Raw genomic sequence first — 21,186 nt, 5'->3', positions numbered from 1 at the left:
TGGCTAGCAGATTGCATACAATTTTGTTACGAAAAGCAGGCCTTACTCTTCAAGGGCGAGTAAAAGCACTCAGTCAGAGCGATGTCAACCTCAGTAGCACCTTCGCTCTGTACCTATTCTGGACATTTGTAAAGCAGCAACATGGAGTTCTCTTCACACTTTTGCAGCTCACTACTGTTTAGACAAAGAAGGAAGACAAGATTCAGCATATGGACAATCTGTCTTAAAAACTTTTTCCAGTATAACCCCAACTCCTTCTACATCCAACCTGCTGTGATTTCGGCTGATTCATTTCAACAACGATACTTCACTGTTGCTTCACCTTAAAATGACTCAGCCTCTAGCTTGCTAATCACCCATATGTGAGGACTAGCATCCTGCTTGTCCTGGGATAAAGCAAAATTGCTTACCTTGTAATAGGTGTTATCCCAGGACAGCAGGATGTAGTCCTCACGAAACCCACCGCCACCCCGCGGAGTTGGGTCCGATACGTTTTATTATTTTATTTTTGGCTAACGCTAATTGCTACAAAACAAGACTGAAGGGAGACCCCTGTGGCAGGGAATATCGGCATGCTGGGCATGCTCAGTAGGCACTCTGGTGCCAGTCAAAAGTTTCATAGAAACTTTTAAAGAAGTTTTCCGTACATAGGGCTCCATTACTGATGTCACCCATATGTGAGGACTACATCCTGCTGTCCTGGGATAACACCTATTACAAGGTAAGCAATTTGCTTTATGCTCCCTTCCGGGTCCTCCGATGACGTGGCAGCAGCTGATTGGCTTCCCTCGGCTTCTTCGGGGCAGGCTCCTGCCTACCCTCCCAGGCAGAATTCGCAAAAGTAGTCTGCCTATTAAGGCAGATAAGGAAATTATCAGCAAGGTAAGAACAATCCTTCTGCCACAGGGGTCCGAGCAAGCTCCCTTCTCCTCAAAGATTCCTCCCTGAAAGAAAGCTTTTATGCTCCCTTCCGGGTCCTCCGATGATGTGGCAGCAGCTGATTGGCTTCCCTCGGCTTCGTCGGGGCAGGCTCCTGCCTACCCCTCCCAGGCAGAATTCGCAAAAGTAGTCTGCCTATTAAGGCAGATAAGGAAATTATCAGCAAGGTAAGAACAATCCTTCTGCCACAGGGGTCCGAGCAAGCTCCCTTCTCCTCTGATTCTCTGACAAACTTAGGGCTTCATGTACAAAGCTGTGTTAGACTGTATGGTTTTCCTGCAGGTCCTTGGCTTAATAACAGCGACCCTGGAAGTGATGCCACGGGTGAGGCTGCACAAATGTCCTCTTCAGCGCTTCCTGGTGTCTCAGTGGAATCTACAGTCCTAGGATTATTCATTTCAGCTCCACCTGCTGATGGAGGTCTTTCCCAATTGCAGTGGTGGCTGCAGGTGGATTATCTACGGAAAGGAGTTTCGCTATCCCCTCTGGACTGGCTACTCCTGACAACGGATACGAGTTTCCTTGGTTGGGGAGCTCACTGTCAGGAGCTGACAGCGCAAGGGTGCTGGAGTGCAGATTCTCTCTGGAACATCAATCGCCTGGAGGCCAGGGCGGTCCAGTTAGCATGTTTACAGTTCGGCAACAGGCTGCAGGGTCTCTTGGTCCGTATAATATGGACAATGCAATGACTGTGGCTCAAATCAATCGGCAGGGAGGTACCAAGAGTCAGCATGTGTTGCAGGAAATAGATCATCTTATGGAATGGGCAGAGGTGCATCTCCAGATGATCTTAGCCTCGCAAATCACAGGATAAGAAAATGTAAGAGCAGACTTTCTCAGCAGGGAGTTTCTGGACCCAGGAGAGTGGGCGTTTTCAGATGAGGGGTTTCAGCTGATTCGGGATCACTGGGGTCTCCCATTGCTGGACCTTTTGGCGACTTTGTGCACTGCATAAGTTTCATGATTCTTCAGCTGCAGAAGAGATCTGAGATCTTTGCCCTAGTGCAGGCGTGGCTGGAAGACAAGTTGCTGTATGCCTTTCCTCCATGGCTCATGTTGGGCAGATTGATTCGAAGGATCGAACGCCACAGAGGGATGATGCTCTTGATTGCTCTAGATTGGCCCAGGAAACCATGGCATGTAGATCTGCAGAGGCTCCTTGTGGATTCACCTCTTCGACTTCCGGCGCATAGGAACCTGTTGCAGCAGGAGCCTGTCTTTCACAAAGATCAGACTCGATTTTGTCTTATGGTATGGCATTTGACAGGGCTTGCTTGCTGAAATGTGGATTCTTTGCGGCAGTGTTCTCGCTTTGCTAAGAGCTAGAAAGTTCTCCACTTCCTTGGACTATTTGTGGATTTGGAGAATATTTGAGGCCTGGTGTGAGGATCGCAGTACTCTTCCTTGTTCGGTCAAGATACCATTCATTTTGGAATTTTTGCAGGATGGCTTGACTAAAGGCTTGGCCCTTTATTCCTTAAGGGTACAAGTAATTGCTCTCGCCTGTTTCAGGGATCCGGTCAATGGTGGATCCTTGTCGGCTCATTCTGATGCTGTCCGTTTTCTGAAAGGAGTGGAACATCTTCGTCCTCCTTTGCGTTTCCGGTGCCCCTATGGAGTCTCAATTTGGTTTTGGATTTTTTGGTAGGCCCTATGTTTCGATCACGATGTACTCTGTTCTTGCGGTTTCTGACCTTGACCAGTGATCCTTGTGGCAAGTTGTTCTGCGCGTAGGTTTTCCGAGCTGCAGGCCTTGTCTTGCCAGGAGCCATTTCTCTTTTTACCGAACGTGGTCTCTGAGTTTCAATTGAACCAGTCCGTCTCTCTGCCATCTCTGGTCAGGGAGAGAGATGTAGAAGAGTCTCATCTGTTGCAGCCCTTGGATGTCAAGCTGCATATTGTCAGGTATCTGGAGGTCACTGGGCCTTTGAGTAGGTTGGATCACCTGTTTGTCCTCCATGGTGGTAATAGACAGGGAGAGCCAGTCTCATGTGCTACAATAGCTCGCTGGATTTAGGAGGTAGTTACGATCGCAAACGTTGATGCTGGGAAGCCGTTGCCTTGTCTTCTTCAGGCCCATTCCACTCGAGCTCAAGCAGTGTCAGGGGCAGAAATAAGATTGTTGTCTCCTGTCGACGTTTGTCTTGCTGCGACATGGTCCTCCTTACACACCTTTTCCAGGTATTATCATCTGGATGTGCAGGCCCCAGAGGACGCAGCCTTTGCACGTGTGGTTTTGACAGGACCCCGGGCAGCCTCTTGCCCTATTCGGAGGTAGCTGTTGCGATGCTGCCTGCGGGCCTAGCCGCAGCAGCCTCTCACCTTCCCCGCGGCCCAGTGCCGCTGCCATTCCTGCTGTGGTGGGTGAGCTGCTGCTGCCGTTCTCCCTTGCAGCCTGGAGGCCGCTGCGGCTGCTTCCATGCTGCCCGAGCACTGCCACCGTCCTCCTTGTGGCATGGAGCCGCCGTCTTGCTCCCCTGTCCCGCGGCAGGAGTGCCGCCGCTGCCTACTATGCGGCCTGAGCACCGCCACCGCCTGCTCTTCACGGCAGGAAGCCGCCGCTGACCTGCTTCTGTTTCGCGGCCTGATGCTGCCTCCAACCTAATCTTCACGGCAGGGACGTCGCCGTCACTGTCCCCAGTCCTGGCCTCCCTCTAGGCGCACGGCTGCACCTCTCCCGATTATTTAAAGGGCCTGCAGCGGGAAAAGCCCCGTGGCCCCACCTGATGACCTCATCTGGGCGTCCTCTTCAGCCCTATAAAAGGGCCCTTCGCCAGTCCCTCGTGGCCTTTGCAAGGAGCCGTTCCACTCCTGGATTCCTCGTTTGTTCCAGCTCTTCACTTCAGGAGGTTCCGAGATCCATCTTCGCTTCTTCAAGGCCCTCTGTTCTTCGTGGGAGCTCCCTTGTCTTCGTCTATGGTTCCTGGTCTCTCGTCGGATCCTGTGTCCTCGTCCGTCCTGTCTTCAAATGTTCCTGTCTTCAGATGTCCCTGTCTTCAGATGCTCCTGCCTTCAAATGCTCTGTCTCCAGATGTCCTATTTCTCTCCAGCTCCTCTCTTTGGATGTCCTTGTTCTCGGATGTTCCAGTTCTTCGTTACCCGTCTCCTCTTGTTCTAGTACTTCCATTTCTGTGTCCTATGGTCCCTAATTCTCTAGTTCCTAGTTCCAGGTTTCAAGCCTAGCCTCGCCCGTCGGACCCTGCCTCCAGATGACCAACCTGTGAGTAAATATGTATCTGATCCGGTGTCCATTTCCGGTCATTGGAGTCCTGTTCCATATGGTTCTTCAAGCGCTGCCCGGATTCCTCCCATCCTGAGCCTCAGTCCTCGCTTACCCGAGTATCCTGAAACCTTGCCTAAATCTCGAGTATCCTGAAACCTTGTTCGAGTCTTCCAAGTATCCTGAAATCTTGTCTAAATCTCCAAGTGCCTTGTCTCTCCAAGTCTCCAAAATGCCTATGTCTTGTCCAAGTCGCCAAGTGCCTTGTCTTCTCCAAGTCTCCCAAGTGCCTATGTCTTGTCCAAGTCATTTACCTTCTCCAATACAATCACTCCGATCCTACTCTTATAATCACTTCATAATTTATAGTACCTTTGCAGTATTATTATTTATTGTTTATGTTTATTACAATTTTCACAATTTGTAAGCCTCCAAGATTATTTAGATGTAAACCACAGTTTATAATCCTCTATATGTGTTATTGTTACATATGTTAAATGTTATATGTCTACTTTTGTTTTACCTGTAAACCGTTGTGAAGGCCAGTACCAAACAACGTTATAAAAAAATCTACAAATAAAGAAATAAAGAAATCTACAAATCTCCAAGTGCCTTTTCTTCTCCAAGTCTCCAAGTGCCTACGTCTTGTCCAAGTCCCAAGTGCCTATGTTTCATCCTTGTTCCTGTGTCATTGCCTGCCCTCTGCCTCTGTCCTGTCGCACCTGCCATTCCTAGGCGGCGGGTCCAAAAGGGCTATCGAGTGGCCAGAGGGCTAACCCAGAGACCAGCATTGCATCTCAGCCCATCACCTCAGTTGGAATTCATAGGAGCCCTGCTAGACATGTCAAGGACTTCCTACCTCAACAAAGGGCCATCAACCTGATGATCATTGTGGCAGATATTCAACAGAACGATATCAATCACACTATATAAGCCCAAAAAATTTTACTCCAGAACCTCCAAATCGTGAAGCACACATCATAACACAAAAAGGTAACTGGTATTCATTTTGTCACCAATATAAATACAGAACCTCATAAGCAATTAATAGTCCATATTTCTTGTGTATATGTAGGACCTCTAGACTGAGTGAGTCTGTCAGACATACAGACTCATTTTTTAGTGTATAGGTCCAAATTACTTTATTAATCAAAAAGTCAATTTTTGGATATTTTTATTTGTTTCTCTTAAAATTTTTAGACCCAAACCAATAATAGTCAATCAATTGCACAAACTAGTGTCCCCGTATACTGAACGAAACAGGAAGTAATAAACACAAACACTTTGCAACAATTTTGTAGCTCAAAATATTCATCTGTTGTAAATGTCCCAAAAAAATACTCATCTGTTGTAAATGTCCCGACATGATCGTGTTTCGGACCAACCTGGTCCTGCTTCAGGGGCAACGGCACATCCAGAAAAAATGGGGTCACCAAACGCACATTTTTAAGGTTCCATTTAATTTTAATTCCTTTTGCCGGCGGTCAGCGTTCTCGGCTGCAATTCAAACAGAGCCAGCAATTGTTGGCTTGACACATGTTGAGGTTGTTGGGTCACATGGATGCAACAGTTCCCTTGGCACTCTTGTACATGCAGAAAACCCAGTGGACCCTGAGGTCACAATGGCATCAGGCCACACAGAGCCTCAAGGACTGCATCCAAGTCACCCTGGCACTCCAGGATGCTTTGTCCTGTAGCAGGTATTCTCACAGGACAAGCAGGATGGTAGTCCTCACATATGGGTGACATCATCAGGATGGAGCCCAATCACAGAAAACTTCTGTCAAAGTTTCCAGAACTTTGACTGGCCCCTACTGGGCATGCCCAGCATGGCACTAACCCTGCAACCAGCAGGGGTTCCCCTTCAGTCTTCTTTTTTCCACGCAGCAGTAGCCTCGCGGTTTAGGAGCTCTGAAGAGATTCCTGACAGGAATTTTCCTCACGGAGTTAATTAAACTTAAATTGGCCCACAGGGGTCCCTCCTCTAACTTTTCTCAGGCCGCGGTACTCCGGTAAGTTTTTCACCGTTTTTCATCGAGTACCGTCAAGTTTGGCCCTCGCGGCCTACTGGCCGTCGACTGTACCGCGGCTTGATTTTTTTCTATGGCCATGGCGTCGGGTTTTCGTCGGTGCCCGGACCTGTACTCGCACCATGTCTATCACAGACCCTCATGGAGTCTGTGTAATGTGTTAGGCTGTGAGCATGATGTCCTGATTGCACCAAATGTGCCCTCATCACACCAAAAGGTCGCAAAGCCAGAATGGAGAAGATGGGACTCCTTTTCCGTGCTCACACCCCGACGCCTTCCATCGCATCGACGTTCATCGGAACCGGCACCATCGAAGTCGCACCACCATCGACAACCGTCCGGTGACCGCCCGCCATCGACGTCTTCACGGCCATCGACTCCCATTTCTCCCCCTCAAGATCGAGGGGATCATAGGGAGAAACATCGCCATTGGCATCGTAAGTCTTGGACCGTCGAGGGAGTGAAATAATCGACCTCACCACCGTCCGAGCCACCATCGAAGAAGCCCCCATCCAGGAAAGGCACCGACCACTCCTGCGACCGGGACATCGAGGCCACCCTCACCCGATCGGGATTTGGAAGTCGCGATTCTGCCTGTAAAGGTGGTCCCTCCGACTATGCCCCAGCCTCCCTCTTCCGTCATGGAGCCGGGGCTGATTGCCCCAGGTCTCCGGGAAGAAACTGGACCGGCTGGTCCAGGAGGCCATCGACAAGGCGATGCAACGACTCCAGGTTCCTCCGGCACCGACACCGGCACCGAGAGTGGAACCAGTCATCGACCCGATTCCAGCAGCGCTGGCACCGCTGCTATCCTGGATGGAGGCGCTCATGACTGCCCTTCCACCGGTGATTCCCGGGTCTCCGATGGCTCCGGTGCGCTCCCCGATGACAGCTTCATCGGGAGGAGAAACACCGTTCCGCATTCCTCCTTCGGGGATATTGCCTCAGCCATCGATGCCATGTCGTTCCTCGCCACCGATTCATTCATCGGGGGCGATACGCACATCGGCGCCATCGATGCCTTTGATGCCGGCACCGATGCCCCCTAGGGCATCCACGGTGCCCCCGGTGATTCCTTCGATTTTCTCGGAGCCTCAGCCGGACCCTTCGGGTATCAAACCCCCTTCTCGTCCTACAGGTCAGCCTGCTGATCCTTATGACACCTGGGGTGATGATACTTCCATAGACACCGATGATTTACCTTCACCTCCCTCTCCTACTGAAAGTAGAAAGCGTTCTCCTCCAGAGGACCTCTCATTAATTTTGTGAAGGAATGTCGAAATTTGTCCCTTTTCAGCTTCAGACAGAGCAAGATGATAGGCACCAGATGATGGAGCTTCTCCAGTTCCTGGATGCCCCTAAAGTGATCACTTCTATTTCCATTCATCAAGTTCTTCTTGACCTCCTCAAAAAGAAATGGGAAAACCCTGGATCCATTGCCCCAGTACACAGAAAGGCTGACACTACTTATCTAGTACAGTCAGCCCCTGGCTTTCAAAAATCTCAGCTTGACCACCACTCAGTTGTGGTAGAATCAGCTCAAAAGAAAGCAAAAAGGACGAAGCCACACTCCTCTACCCCTCCTGTCAAGGAACACAAGTTCCCTAGACAATATTGGTCGACGAGTGTTCCAAGGGGCCATGCTCATCTCCAGAATTGCTTCTTACTAGCTGTACATGATTCAATACAACAGGGTCATTTTCAAGCAAATACAGGACTTCTCTGAAACCCTGCCTGACCAATTCCAAGAACATCTTCAAATCCTTGTCAACAAGGGGTTTGAGGCAGGAAAGCTTGAGATAAGAACAGCTTAAGATATCTTTAAACACCTGTACTATAGTATCTGCAACTGCCATTTCGGCAAGACCGCTGGGCCTGGCTCAAGTCTTCTGACCTTCGCCCAGAAGTACAAGACAGGCTCTCTGACCTGCCCTGTATAGGAGATAATCTATTCGGTGAACAGATTCAGCAAATATTGGCTGAATTAAAGGACCATCATGAGACCCTCAAACAGCCCTCATCGATACCTTCTGACTTCCCTTTTAGACAGCCCTTCAAGAAGGACTCTAAGAAGTCATTCTTCCGCCCAAGGAAGTACTATCCTCCACCAACAAGGTCCCGAGTTACGAGGCCTTATCAAAAATCTCAGCCTCGCCAGCCCCGGAAGCAAAAGCCACAAGCAGCTCCCCTGCCGGGACCTGCTTCAGGTTTTTGACTTTCACTTGGAGAGCAGCAGCCTGATCCCTCTGCCAGGCATAGCAGTGGGAGGTCGATTGTGCCACTTTCATGGAATGTGGCAATCAATCACAACCGACCAATGGGTGCTAGCAAACATTGCTCAGGGTTACCACCTGAACTTTCTTGCTCTTCCACCGGACTCCCCACCTCTACAAACGTGGAGAGTATCCAACCACTCTGTCCTTCTGGAGCAGGAGGTTTCCCTTCTCCAGTTCAGGGCAATAGAACCCGTTCCTCTTTCGCAACAAGGCCTATGGTTCTATTCCCAGTACTTTTTGATCCCCAAAAAATCAGGGGGCTTCGTCCAATTCTGGACCTACGTGCCCTCAACAAGTACCTCCAGCGGGAAAAGTTCAAGATGGTAACCTTGGGCTCGCTTCTACCTCGTCTGCAAAGAGGAGACTGGCTCTGCTCTCTCGACCTCCAGGACGCATACACCCACATTGCGATAACTCCAGCTCATCGCAAGTACCTCCGGTTTTTAGTTGGCCCAAGGCACTATCAATACCGGGTGCTTCCATTCGGCCTAGCATCGGCACCACGAGTCTTTACCAAATGTCTCGTAGTTGTCGCAGCCTTTCTCAGGAAAGAAGGTGTTCATGTCTACCCCTATTTAGACGACTGGTTAATCAGGGCCCCAACCCAATCCTTCTGTGTCAGGAAGCTGCGCAGATTTGGGCGGAAGCGCTCTCCCACTCGATGTACCTCTTGATACCGCTAATAGGTCCTGCAGTTCAGAAATATCAGATGAAGTGGATCTTATATTCATAGCTCCAGCCTGGCCAAGACAACTATGGTACGCCTGTCTGATTTAGCTATTGGTTCGGCCCCAATACCTCTGGGAAACAGCACAGACCTTCTATCTCAGGAAGACATCACTCTAGTCCAGCCCATGTATTCTTCTCTACATCTTGGAGGTTGAAAGTGAGTTATTGAGTCACCTCCCTTTGTCATCTTGCCTTTGGATGTCGTAGTTTCCACTAGAAAGCCATCTACTGTTGCGTCCGTCGGTCTTCGACGGCTTCGCCCCGCCTACCTCTCTCTACTTGCGGCTCCTCCCGCTCACCTTGGACTGATGGCCGCCGCGACGTCTGTTTGCTGACCTCTCCGGTGTCCCCAGACCGGCTTTGGTGCTGCCTCCCGCCATGCTCCTTCAAGGTACCTCTAGGGCGCGCGTGCAAGCACGCCGCCCTCATCTTTATTTCCACGTTGGCATGAACCTCAGGGGCGTCCCCCTGTTCTGACGTCACGACTCCAGGGTATATCTGCCTACTGCATTTGCTAGCTCATTGAGTTAACAACCGGAACTCATACGGATGGGATTCGCTCTCCGTTCCTAAGCTACTCTGCCACTCCAGCTCTAACTGGAACTCTTACTACCCTTCGGGGTCACTAACGGGGTACCCGCTCCTCGGGGGCCTCTCTGCTTCTTTCAGGTGCTATCAGGAAACTGGTACTCGCTCCTCATCATGGTGTTCTTCACAGTCCTTGATCCCTTTTCCTGTCCATTCCCAAGGTTTTTGGACTATCTCTGGCATTTATCAGAATCAGGTCTAAAGATCTCTTCAATCAGAATGCATGTCACGTCTACCCCTATTTAGACGACTGGTTAATCAGGGCCCCAACCCATCAAGCCGCTTGATCGTCCCTACACACTCTAATTTCTCTAGGATTTCTCATCAATTTCGAGAAATCCTATTTAGTCCCATCTCAAACCTTGTCCTTCATTGGGGCAGACTTGGACACCTTACAGGCAAAAGCCTTTCTACCTCAACAACGAGTGCAAACCCTTGTGTCTCTCACCTACCAGTTGCAGTCTCAGTATACAGCAACAGCTCGGCAATTCCTTATCCTTCTCGGACACATGGCGTCCTCAGTCCATCTCACATCGATGGCCTGCCTGGCCATGAGAGTCATGCATTGGACTCTGAGGTCACAATGGATTCAAGCAACTCAGCCTCTGTCGACCATTGTCCACATCACCGACGCATTCCGTCTGTCTCTCGCCTGGTGGAAAGATAAGAACAATCTCCTCCAGGGATTGCCTTTTCATCTACCAGATCTTCAACTCATTCTCACCACCGATGCTTCCAACCTCGGCTGGGGAGCTCATGTGAACGATCTACAGACACAAGGATCTTGGTCTCCAGAGGAAGCCAAACACCAGATAAATTTCCTGGAGCTTCGAGCAATGCGATATGCTCTCAGAGCTTTTCAGGATTGCCTATCAAATCACGTCATCCTGATTCAGATGGACAACCAGGTAGCCATGTGGTACATCAACAAACAAGGAGGCACAGGCTCCTTCCTTCTGTGTCAGGAAGCTGCGCAGATTTGGGTGGAAGCGCTCTCCCGCTCGATGTACCTCAGGACCACCTACTTGCCGGGAGTTCACAATGTCTTGGCAGACAAACTGAGTCATGTCTTCCAACCGCACGAGTGGTCGCTCAATCCCTCGGTAGCGCCCTCCCCCCCTTTCAGTAATGGGGTTATCCCCAAATGGACCTCTTTGCGTCCCCTCAGAACCACAAAGTGGACAATTACTGCTCCCTCATTCGGACGCGAGCGCTCTCAGCCCAGAGATGCATTCTCCTTCTCGTGGACAGCCGGTCAGCTTTATGCATTCCCTCCACTTCCTCTTTTTTCAAAGACTCTCGTGAAGTTACGTTAGGCACAAGGGAACCATGATCCTGATAGCACTTCTGGCCACGCCAAGTGTGGTTAGCCATACTTCAGGATCTCTCCATTCCGCAGGCACATTCCCTTGGGAAAGGACCTGCTTCTGATCACTCAGAACGACGGATGTCTATGCCATCCCAATCTTCAGGCCTTGTCCCTGACGGCATGGATGTTGAAAGGTTAATCCTTCAGCCACTAACCTTTCAGATTTGGTTTCTCGTGTCCTGATTGCTTCACGGAAGCCTTCCACAAGAAAGTTCTTATTCCTATAAATGGAAAAGGTATACATCATGGTGTTCTTCACAGTCCCTTGATCCCTTTTCCTGTCCAATCCCAAGATGTTTGGACTATCTCTGGCATTTATCGGAATCAGGTCTAAAGACCTCTTCAATCAGAATGCATGTCAGTGCGGTAGCCGCCTTCCATAAAGGTGTCGGGGATGGTCCCTATATCGGAACAACCCCTCGTAACACGCTTTCTTAAAGGCTTGCTCCATATTCAAGCCACCTTTACAACCTCCTTCTTGGGACCTTAATCTGGTTCTCAGTCAGCTCATGAAACCTCCATTCGAGCCTCTTCACTCCTGTGACCTAAAATATCTCACATGGAAAGTGATTTTCCTTTTAGCTATCACTTCAGCTTTGCAGGGTTAGTATGTTTACAGGCCCTAGTTACCTTATCCGCCTTACACTAAACTCCTGCAGGACCGTGCGGGTACTCCGCCCACTCACCTAAATTTTTACTTAAGGTAGTTTCGGAGTTTCACATTAATCTATCCATCATACTACCTATCTTCTTCCCCAGGGCCCCACTCCAACCAGGGGAACAGGCTCTGCATACCCTCGGCTGTAACGGGCTCTAGCGTTCTACCTAGACCGTACAGTTGCCCACAGGAAGAGCACTCAGTTATTCGTCTCTTTCCCATCCCAACAAATTAGGGCAACCTGTGGGTAAGCAGACTCTCTTCTCCTGGTTGGCGGACTGCATATCTTTTTGCTATCAGCAAGCAGGCATTCCTTTCCAAGACCGTGTTAAAGCACCACTCTGTGAGGGCAATGGTGACTTCAGTGGCACACCTTACGATCGGCGCCGCTTCCTGACATTTGCAGGGCTGCCACCTGGGCTCACTCTATACTTTCGCAGCCCACTATTGCTTGGACAAAGCCGGAAGACAGGATTCCATCTTCGACCAATCTGTCCTGCGTAACCTATTTCCAACGTGACGTACCAACACCCTTTCGCCTCTGCCCAGTGGGGTTCAGGATGCCCTCTACCAAATTCCACCCCAGTGTTGTGCCTGTTGCACGCCGTTGGGTACATTTGGTGCAGTTCGGACATTCCTCAGCTCGGTATTCACCCCAAATGTGAGGACTAACATCCTGCTTGTCCTGTGAGAAAGCAAATGTTGCTTACCGTAACAGGTGTTTTCTCACAGGATAGCAGGATGTTAGTCTCATGAAAACCCTCCCGCCGCCCCGCAGTGTTGGGTTCGTTTTCTTTATTTATTTTTCGGCACTGCCTGTAGCTTCAAAACAAGACTGAAGGGGACCCCTGCTGGCTGCAGGGTTGGTGCCATGCCTGCGCCATGCCCAGTAGGGAGCCAGTCAAAGTTCTGGAAACTTTGACAGAAGTTTTCCTGATTGGGCTCCATCCTGATGATGTCACCCCATAGCAACATTTGCTTTCCACCGACGGACCCGGGTCACCGATTGGCTCTGCCTTCTCCACTTGCTCTGTCATAGGGAGGAGAAACACCGTTCCGTCTTCCTCCCGGGAAGTCCTGCCGATGCCTCAACCATCGATGCCAGTGCGACCAGCAGCGACGCCGATCGTCCATCGATGCCCTCGATGCCTGTATCTGTGCTCTTGATACCTTCATTGGTGCCTCCAGTAGCTCCCTCGATGCCTCTCAGAGCCTAAACCTGGACCTTCTGGAATACCTTCGTCCTATCCTTCTCAGGTTCTTAAAGGACAGGTGCTGATCCTTATGACACCTGGACCGAACATTCGTCTCCAGACACCGATGATTTACCATCACCATCCTCTCCTACTGAAAGCAGGAAGCGTTCTCCTCCAGAGGACTTATCCTTCATCAATTTTGTGAAGGAAATGTCTGAGTTGGTTCCCTTCCAGTTACAGACTGAGCAAGATGATAGACATTAAATGATGGAGCTGTTATAATTTCTGGATACTCTCAAAGAAATCACCTCCATCCCTGTCCATCAAGTTCTTTGGATCTTCTCAAGAAGAATTGGGAACACCCTGGTTCGGTAGCTCCAGTCATTCGGAAAGCAGATACCACATACTTGGTCCATTCAGCTCCAGGGTTCCAAAAACCTCAACTGGATCACCAATCTGTGATGGTGGAATCTGCCCAAAAGAGGGCACGGCACTCAAAGCCCATTCTTCCTTCCCTCCAGGCAAGGAGCAGAAAATCCTGGATGCCTTTGGTCAGCGTTGTCTTCCAGGGATCAATGCTTATCTCTCGGATTGCATCTTACCAGCTTTATATGACCCAGTACAACAGGGTCCTATTTAAGCAAATACAGGACTTTGCGGAGTCTCTCCCTCAGCAAGTCCAGGAACAGCTGCAAGCCCTAGTTCACAAAGGTTTTGAAGCGGGGAAACATGAAATAAGGTCCTCTTATGACATCTTCGACACCGCTTCCAGGGTTTCTGCAACTGCTATTTCTGCAAGAAGATGGGCCTGGCTTAAGTCTTTGGACTCGCGCCCTGAAGTCCAGGACAGATTGTCTGATTTGCCTTGCATCGGAGACGATCTGTTTTGTGAACAGATCCAGCAAACGGTGGCACAACTCAAGGAGCATCATGAGACCCTTTGCCAACTCTCTCTGATGCCTTCTGAATATTCGACCAAACAACCATTTAGGAAGGACTCCAAAGAGTCATTCTGTCGTCCAAAGAAGTCCTATCCACCACCGTCTAGAGCTCGCTCTAGGAGGCCTTTCCAAAAGGCCCAGTCAAGACAACCTCGTAAGCAAAAACCACAAGCAGCTCCTCAGCCGGGCCCTGCTTCCGGTTTTTGATTCCTGCATAGAGAGCAGCAGCTAGCTTCCACTGCCGCATGTACCTGTGGGAGGTCGATTGTGTCATTTCCACAACATATGGCTCACAATCACCTCAGACCAGTGGGTCCTAGCCATAATCTCTCAAAGGTATCACCTGAACTTTCTCACCTCGGCTGACATGGGGAACATCAGACCATTCATTACTCCTGGATCAGGAAATCTCCCTCCTCCTTCAATCCAGAGCAATCGAACCAGTGCCCTACTCCCAACAGGGCCTCGGATTCTATTCCCCGGTACTTTCTAATCCCCAAAAGTCAGAAGGCGTTCGTCCAATCCTGGACCTGCGTGCCCTCAACAAGTACCTCCAACGAGAAAAGTTCAAGATGGTAACCTTGGGTTCCCTCCTTCCTCTTCTGCAAAGAGGAGACTGGCTCTGCTCTCTAGACCTCCAGGATGCTTACACACATATCGCAATAACTCTGTCTCATCGCAAATTTCTGCGATTCCTGGTAGGCCCAAAGCACTATCAATACCGAGTGCTTCCATTTGGCCTGGCATCTGCTCTACGGGTCTTCACCAACTGCCTCGTAGTAGCAGCAGCATTCCTCAGGACTCAAGGTGTCTACGTCTACCCCTAACTCGACGATTGGTTGATCAGGGCTCCCACTCAGCAAGCTGCTTTGTCGTCCCTACGTTTTATCTTACACACTCTGATTTCGCTAGGATTTTTCGTCAACTACATGAAATCCTGCTTAGTCCCATCTCAAACTTTATCATTCATAGGGGCGGACTTGGACACCTTGCAAGCAAAGGCATTTCTGCCTCGACAAAGAGCTCTCGCTCTCATCTCTCTCGCATACCAGTTTCAGTCTCAACATCACTCAACTGCATGCCATTTCCTCATTATGCTAGGACACATGGCATCATTGGTTCATTTTACCCCAATGGCCCGCTTGGCCATGAGAGTCATGCAGTGGATTCTAAGGTTACAATGGACAGTCCGTTCAACCACTATCAACCATGTCCACATTACCGACTCACTTCATCAGTCTCTAGCTTAGTGGAAAAATCAGATCAATCTCCTCCAAGGCCTGCCCTTCCAGGCCCCAAATCCTCAAATATCTCTTACCACCGATGTTTCCAACCTCAGTTGGGGAGCACATGTTGCCAATTTGCAAACTCAAGGAGCTTGGTCTCCAGAGGAAGCCAAACACCAAATAAATTTCCTGGAACTTCGAGCAATAAGATCTGCTCTCAGGGTATTTTGGGATTGATTGTCCAACCAGGTCATCCTGATACAGACAGACAACCAGGTGGCTATGTGGTACATCAACAAGCAGGGAGGAATGGGCTCCTGCCTACTGTGTCAGGAAGTGGCAAGATATGGGCGGAGGCCCTTTCCCACTCGATGTACCTCAGGGCCACCTACTTGCCGGGAGTGAACAATGTGTTGGCAGACAAGCTGGGTCGCACTCTCTCAACCCCACAGTAGCGAACTCAATATCCAACGTTGGGGTTATCCTCAATTAGACCTCTTTGCATCACTTCAAAACCGCAAAGTAGAGAATGTTTGCTCTCTCACTTGCAGCCAACACTCACAACCAAGAGACGCATTCTCCCTCTCATGGGCCAGCGGTCTCCTATATGCATTCCCTCCACTTCCACTTCTCTCGAAGACTCTCATGAAGTTACTTCAGGACAAGGGAACCATGATCCTCATAGCTCCTCACTGGCCACGCCATGTGTGGTTTTCAATTCTTCAGGATCTTTCCATTTGCAGGCACATTCCCCTGGGGAAGGACCCGCTTCTGATCACCCAGAGCGACGGGTGCCTTCGGCACCCCAATCTTCTGGCCTTGCCCCTGACTGCCTGGATGTTGAAAGGCTAATTCTTCAGCCACTCAACCTTTTGGAGCCAGTTTCCCGTGTCCTGATTGCTTCGCGGAAGCCTTCCACGAGAAAATCTTATTTTTACAAATGGAACAGGTTTAAGTCATGGTGTTCCTCACTGTCACTTGATCCTTTTACCTGTTTCACCACGAAATTTCTAGACTATCTCTGGCACTTATTAGAGTCAGCTCTTAAAATTTCTTCCATCAGGATGCATGTCAGTGTGGTAGCTGCCTACCATAAAGGTGTTGGGGATGTACTCATTTCGGTACAACCCCTTGTGAAACGCTTTTTGAAGGGCTTGCTCCATTTCAAACTTCCACTACGCCCTCCGGCCCCTTCTTGGGACCTCAACCTGGTTTGGGTCAGCTCATGAAACCACTATTCGAGCCTCTCCAATCCTGTGATCTTCGATATCTCAACATGGAAAGTGATTTTCTTTTTGGCAATCACATCCGCTCGCAGAGCTAGTGAGTTACAGGCCCTAGTTACCTATCCGCTTTACACTAAACTTCTGCACGACCGGGTAGTACTCCGCACTCACCCTAAGTTTTAACCTAAGGTAGTATCGGAGTTTCACATTAATCATTCCATTATACAGTACCAACCTTCTTTCCCAGGCCCCATTCTAATCCAGGAGAACAGGCTCTGCATACCCTTGACTGTAAACGGGCTCTAGCATTCTATCTAGACCATACAGCTGCCCACAGGAAAAGTACTCAATTGTTTGTTTCTTTCCATTCCACCAAATTGGGACAGCCTGTGGGTAAGCAGATTCTCTCCTCCTGGTTAGCGGACTGCATATCCTTTTGCTATCAGCAAGCAGGCATTCCACTTCAAGACCGTGTTAAGCACACTCTGTCAAGGCCATGGCGACTTCAGTAGCGCACCTACGGTCAGTGCCACTTCCTGACATTTGAAGGGCTGCTACCTGGAGTTCTCTCCATACCTTTACAGCCCATTATTGCTTAGACAAGGCTGGATGACAAGATTCCATGTTCGGCCAGTCTGTCTTGTGCATCCTTTTTGCAACTTGATGTACCAACACCCTTCCACCTGCCCGTTAGAGTTCAGGATGCCCTCTACCAAATTCCACCCCAGTTGTTGTGCCGGTTGCACATCTTGGGAACATTTGGTGGATATCTTGGACATCCTCAGCTCGGTACTCACCCATATGTGAGGACTACCATCCTGCTTGTCCTTTGAGAAAGCAAATGTTGCTTACCTGTAACAGGTGTTCTCACAGGACAGCAGGATGTTAGTCCTCACGAAACCCGCCCGCCACCCCGCGGTGTTGGGTTCGTTACATTTTCTTATTTTATTTTTTGGCACTTCCTATAGCTTTAAACAAGACTGAAGGGGGACCCCTGCTGGCTGCAGGTTTAGTGCCATGCTGGGCATGTCCAGTAGGGGCCAGTCAAAGTTCTAGAAATTTTGACGAAAGTGTTCCGTGATTGGCTCCATCCTGTGATGTCACCCAGCTGTCCTGTGAGAACACCTGTTACAGGCAAGCAACATTTGCTGATTGGCTATGCGCTCTCGGTCTGAAAGACACACATATCCACATCGAGATCTTCCCCAGTCACCAGAAGTATCTTCAGTTTATGATGGGGAAATAACACCTCCTGTGCCGTGTTTTGCTGTTTGAGCTGGCATCTGCCCTCGCAGGCCTTTTCTAAATGTCTGGCTACAGTGGAGGCATACCTTCACAGATTGGGAGTGCATATTTTCCCCTATCTGGATGATTGGCTCGTCAAAAAGCGCCTCTTGGGCAGGGGCCAAAAGGTTCATGCACTTGACCATCTGGTTGTTGGAGTCTCTAGAGTTCAACATCATCTACTCCAAGTTCCATCTCAGCCCATCACCTCAATTGGACTTCATAGGAGCCCTGCTAGACATGGCTTAGGCCAAGACCTTCCTGCCGTAGCAATGGGCCATCATACTGATGTCGATTGCAGTGGAGATTCAACAGAGCTAGCAGGTATCAGCTTGGCACATTTTGAGTTGTTTGGCCACATGGCCGCCACAATGCATGTTACTCCCTTGGCATGCATGAATATCTGAAGCATCCAATGGACCTTATGATCTCAGTGGCTTCAAGCCACTCAGGATCCATCCCTACGGAACTCCTTGTTCTGGTGGTGAGAAATTTCCAACCTGGAAAGGAGGTAATCTTATAAATTCCTTGGGTTCAAATTGTCCTAATTATGGATGTGTCCAGCCAGGGTTTGGGAGCTAATGGAAATCCCCAGGGTCATTGGTCCACCCAGGAACATCTCTGTCAAATCAAATTCCTGGAGCTATGGGGATCTGTTATACTCTGTGGGTTTTCAGATATAGGCTATCCATTAAAAATGGGCTGATCCAGATGGGCAACCAAGTGGCTATGTAGTGCATCAATAAGCAGGTAGGTATGGGTTCTTATATGGTCCTGGACCCTCTCCCATGGGAAGGGGCTTAGAGCCACTTATCTGGCTAGTTCAGAGAATTGGATAGTGGATAGATTTGGTCACTCCTTCAGACCCCGCGAATGGTCTCTGGGCCAAGGGGAAGCGAATCGTATCTTCCACATCTGGGGAAGTCCGGAGGTGGATATATTTGTGGCTCCTTGGAACAGGAGCGTTCCTCAGTTCTGTTCCATATACAGGACACATGACAATCTAGCCTTAGATGCCTATGCCCTTCATTAGGACCAGGGTCTCCTGTATGCGTATCCTCCAGTTCTACTGGTGGCAAAGACCTTGTTGAAGCTCAAGGAAGACAAGGGGACTATGATCCTCATAGCCCCCCATTGGCCGAGATAGGTCTGGTTTCCACTCCTTTGGGAGTTGTCCATCCAGAAACCGATCAGACTGGGGACTTCCCCAGAATTTATCACTCAGGATCGGGGCAGATTGTGACATCCAAACCTTTAGGCCCTTTCGCTTACAGCTTGGATGTTGAGAGGTTGATTCTACAACTCCTTCTTCTCCCAGACAATGTGTCTTGTGTCCTTGTGGCTTCTAGAAAGCCTTTCACCAGAAAGTTTTATGGGCTGAAGTGGAGGAGGTTTTCCGTGTGGTGTGAGCAAAAGGTCCTAGATCTTTTCTCCTGCTCTATTCAAAAACTGCTTGAATACCTTCTACACATCTCCAAAGCTGGTCAGAAAACCCATTCCGTTAGAGTTCATCTGAGTGCAGTTGGCACATATCATCATGGTTTATAAGGTATTGAATGTTTCATGAGGGGCTGCTTCAATTGAAGCCTCCCCTAAGACCTGCCACTTTGTCTTGGGACCTCAGCGTGATATTGGCTCAGCTGATGAAAGCTCCTTTTGAGCGGCTGCACTCCTGTGACCTGAAGTACCTGACCTGGAAGATCTTGTTTTTGGTGGCGTTCACTTCAGTGTGCAGGGTCAACGAGTTCTAGACCTTAGTGGCTTATCCACCTTTTACTAAGTTTTTTTCTTGATAGGGTGGTCTTGCGCACCCACCCTTAGTTCCTGCCTAAGGTGGTGTCAGACTTACATTTTAATCAGTTCATCATCCTGCCAGAATTCTTTCTCAGGCCCCATTTGCACCAAGGTGAACTGCACAGTTTGGACTGCAAGAGATCCTTAGTCTTCTATCTGGAGAGGACAGAAACGTATAGACAGTCCACCCAACTTTTTGTTTCTTTATCAGAACAGGCTGAGGATCACTATTGCCAAGCAGATGGTTTCCAATTGGCTAGCAGCTGCATCTTCTTATGTTATGCCCAGGCCTGTTTGCATCATGGGGGTCATGTCAGGGCTCAGTCTGTTCGAGCCAGCATTGGTGGCCCACTTGCGAGCAGTCCCTATGGAGGAGATATGCAGAGCTGTGACATGGAGTTCTATCCACTGGTTCGCATCTCATTACTTTTTGGATAGGGATGACCGATGCGATAGCAGGTTTGGCCAATATGTCCTTTGGAACTTGTTTGAAGTATAGAACCCAACTCTTTTCCTGCCTAGGGCCAGTTCTTTCTGTTCAGGCTGCACCCATACTATTACCAACAAAACGTTGTTGTGTCTGTTGGCACCTGTTTTGTTAGTCCCTATTTTGTTAAGGGGTCCATCTATAGCTGGGATTCACCCATGTATGAGAACTGCCATCTTTCTTGTCTTCAGAGAAAGCAGTGTTGCTTAACTGTAACATGTTTTCCCCAAGGACAGCAGGATGTCAGTCCTCATGAAACCCACCCACCTCCCCATGGAGTTGGGTTTCCACTTCGTGGGTTTGTTCTTTATGTTCTTCTTAATTCTGTGTTAAAAGACTAAGAGGACCCTGCATGAATGCATGGTATATTGCATGCCAGAGCATGCTTAGAAAGGATCAGACATAGGTTTTCCATGCCGGCCTCCATCAGATGATGTCACCCATGTATGAAGACTGACATCCTGCTATCCTCAGAGAACACCTGTTACAGATAAGCTACTGTGCTTTCTGTGGAATGCAGAGGGTGAAAGCCAGTTTGGAGTGGATTGAGAATGATTTGAGGTGAAAGAAAGTCAAGACTGTGTGTGTGAGCTACACATTTGAGTAATTTTTAAGTGACAGAGAGGAGAAAGATAGGATGACAACAAGGCAGGTAAGACCCAGTGAAGGTTTTTTGAGGAGCAGTGTGATCACACCATTTTTGAAGGCAGTGGGAAGAGTTGCAGTGGAAAGTGATATATTGAGGATATGGTGGATAGAATGGATGACTTCAGAGGAAATAGAAATGAGAAGGTGAGTGGGAATGAGGTCAGAGGAACAAGTAGCAGATTTGCAGAAGGAGAGAAGATGGGCAGTTTCTTTGTGATTTTAAAGGAATGAAGTGGAGGAGGGGAGGTGACTTGCTAGAGAACTTAAGATTACTCTTCAAAAACTTGTCAAAGAAGTTGTCAGCCACAGATTGAGCAGAGTAAAAGTAGTGGTTGGTAGGAAGCAGAGGCAGTTTGAGTGGAGAGGTGAGTTTGTCAAAGAGATGGTGAGGGTTGGAGGCAAAGGAGTTTGTTACATGGACATTGTAGTCTTGCTTGTTGAATGTAACTGCAGATTGGAAAATATTTATAAGAATATATCAGAAGTTGATAAACATCCTTAAGCACACAATATAACACAAGGAGGATGTTGTGCCTTTTATTTCTTAATATTAAATTATCTCTAAATATGACCTT

General features: G+C 49.1%; 1 protein-coding gene across 2 annotated transcripts in view; it reads left to right on the top strand.

Moving 5' to 3' along the window:
• Nucleotides 1-21,186, top strand: part of LOC115099247 — a 503,007-nt gene that overhangs the window by 222,359 nt on the left and 259,462 nt on the right. The gene's annotated exons all lie outside the window — the stretch shown is intronic.

The sequence above is a fragment of the Rhinatrema bivittatum genome, chromosome 1, assembly GCF_901001135.1.
Source record: "Rhinatrema bivittatum chromosome 1, aRhiBiv1.1, whole genome shotgun sequence".
Taxonomy (NCBI): domain Eukaryota; kingdom Metazoa; phylum Chordata; class Amphibia; order Gymnophiona; family Rhinatrematidae; genus Rhinatrema; species Rhinatrema bivittatum.
This window is presented reverse-complemented; position numbering and strand designations above follow the sequence as displayed.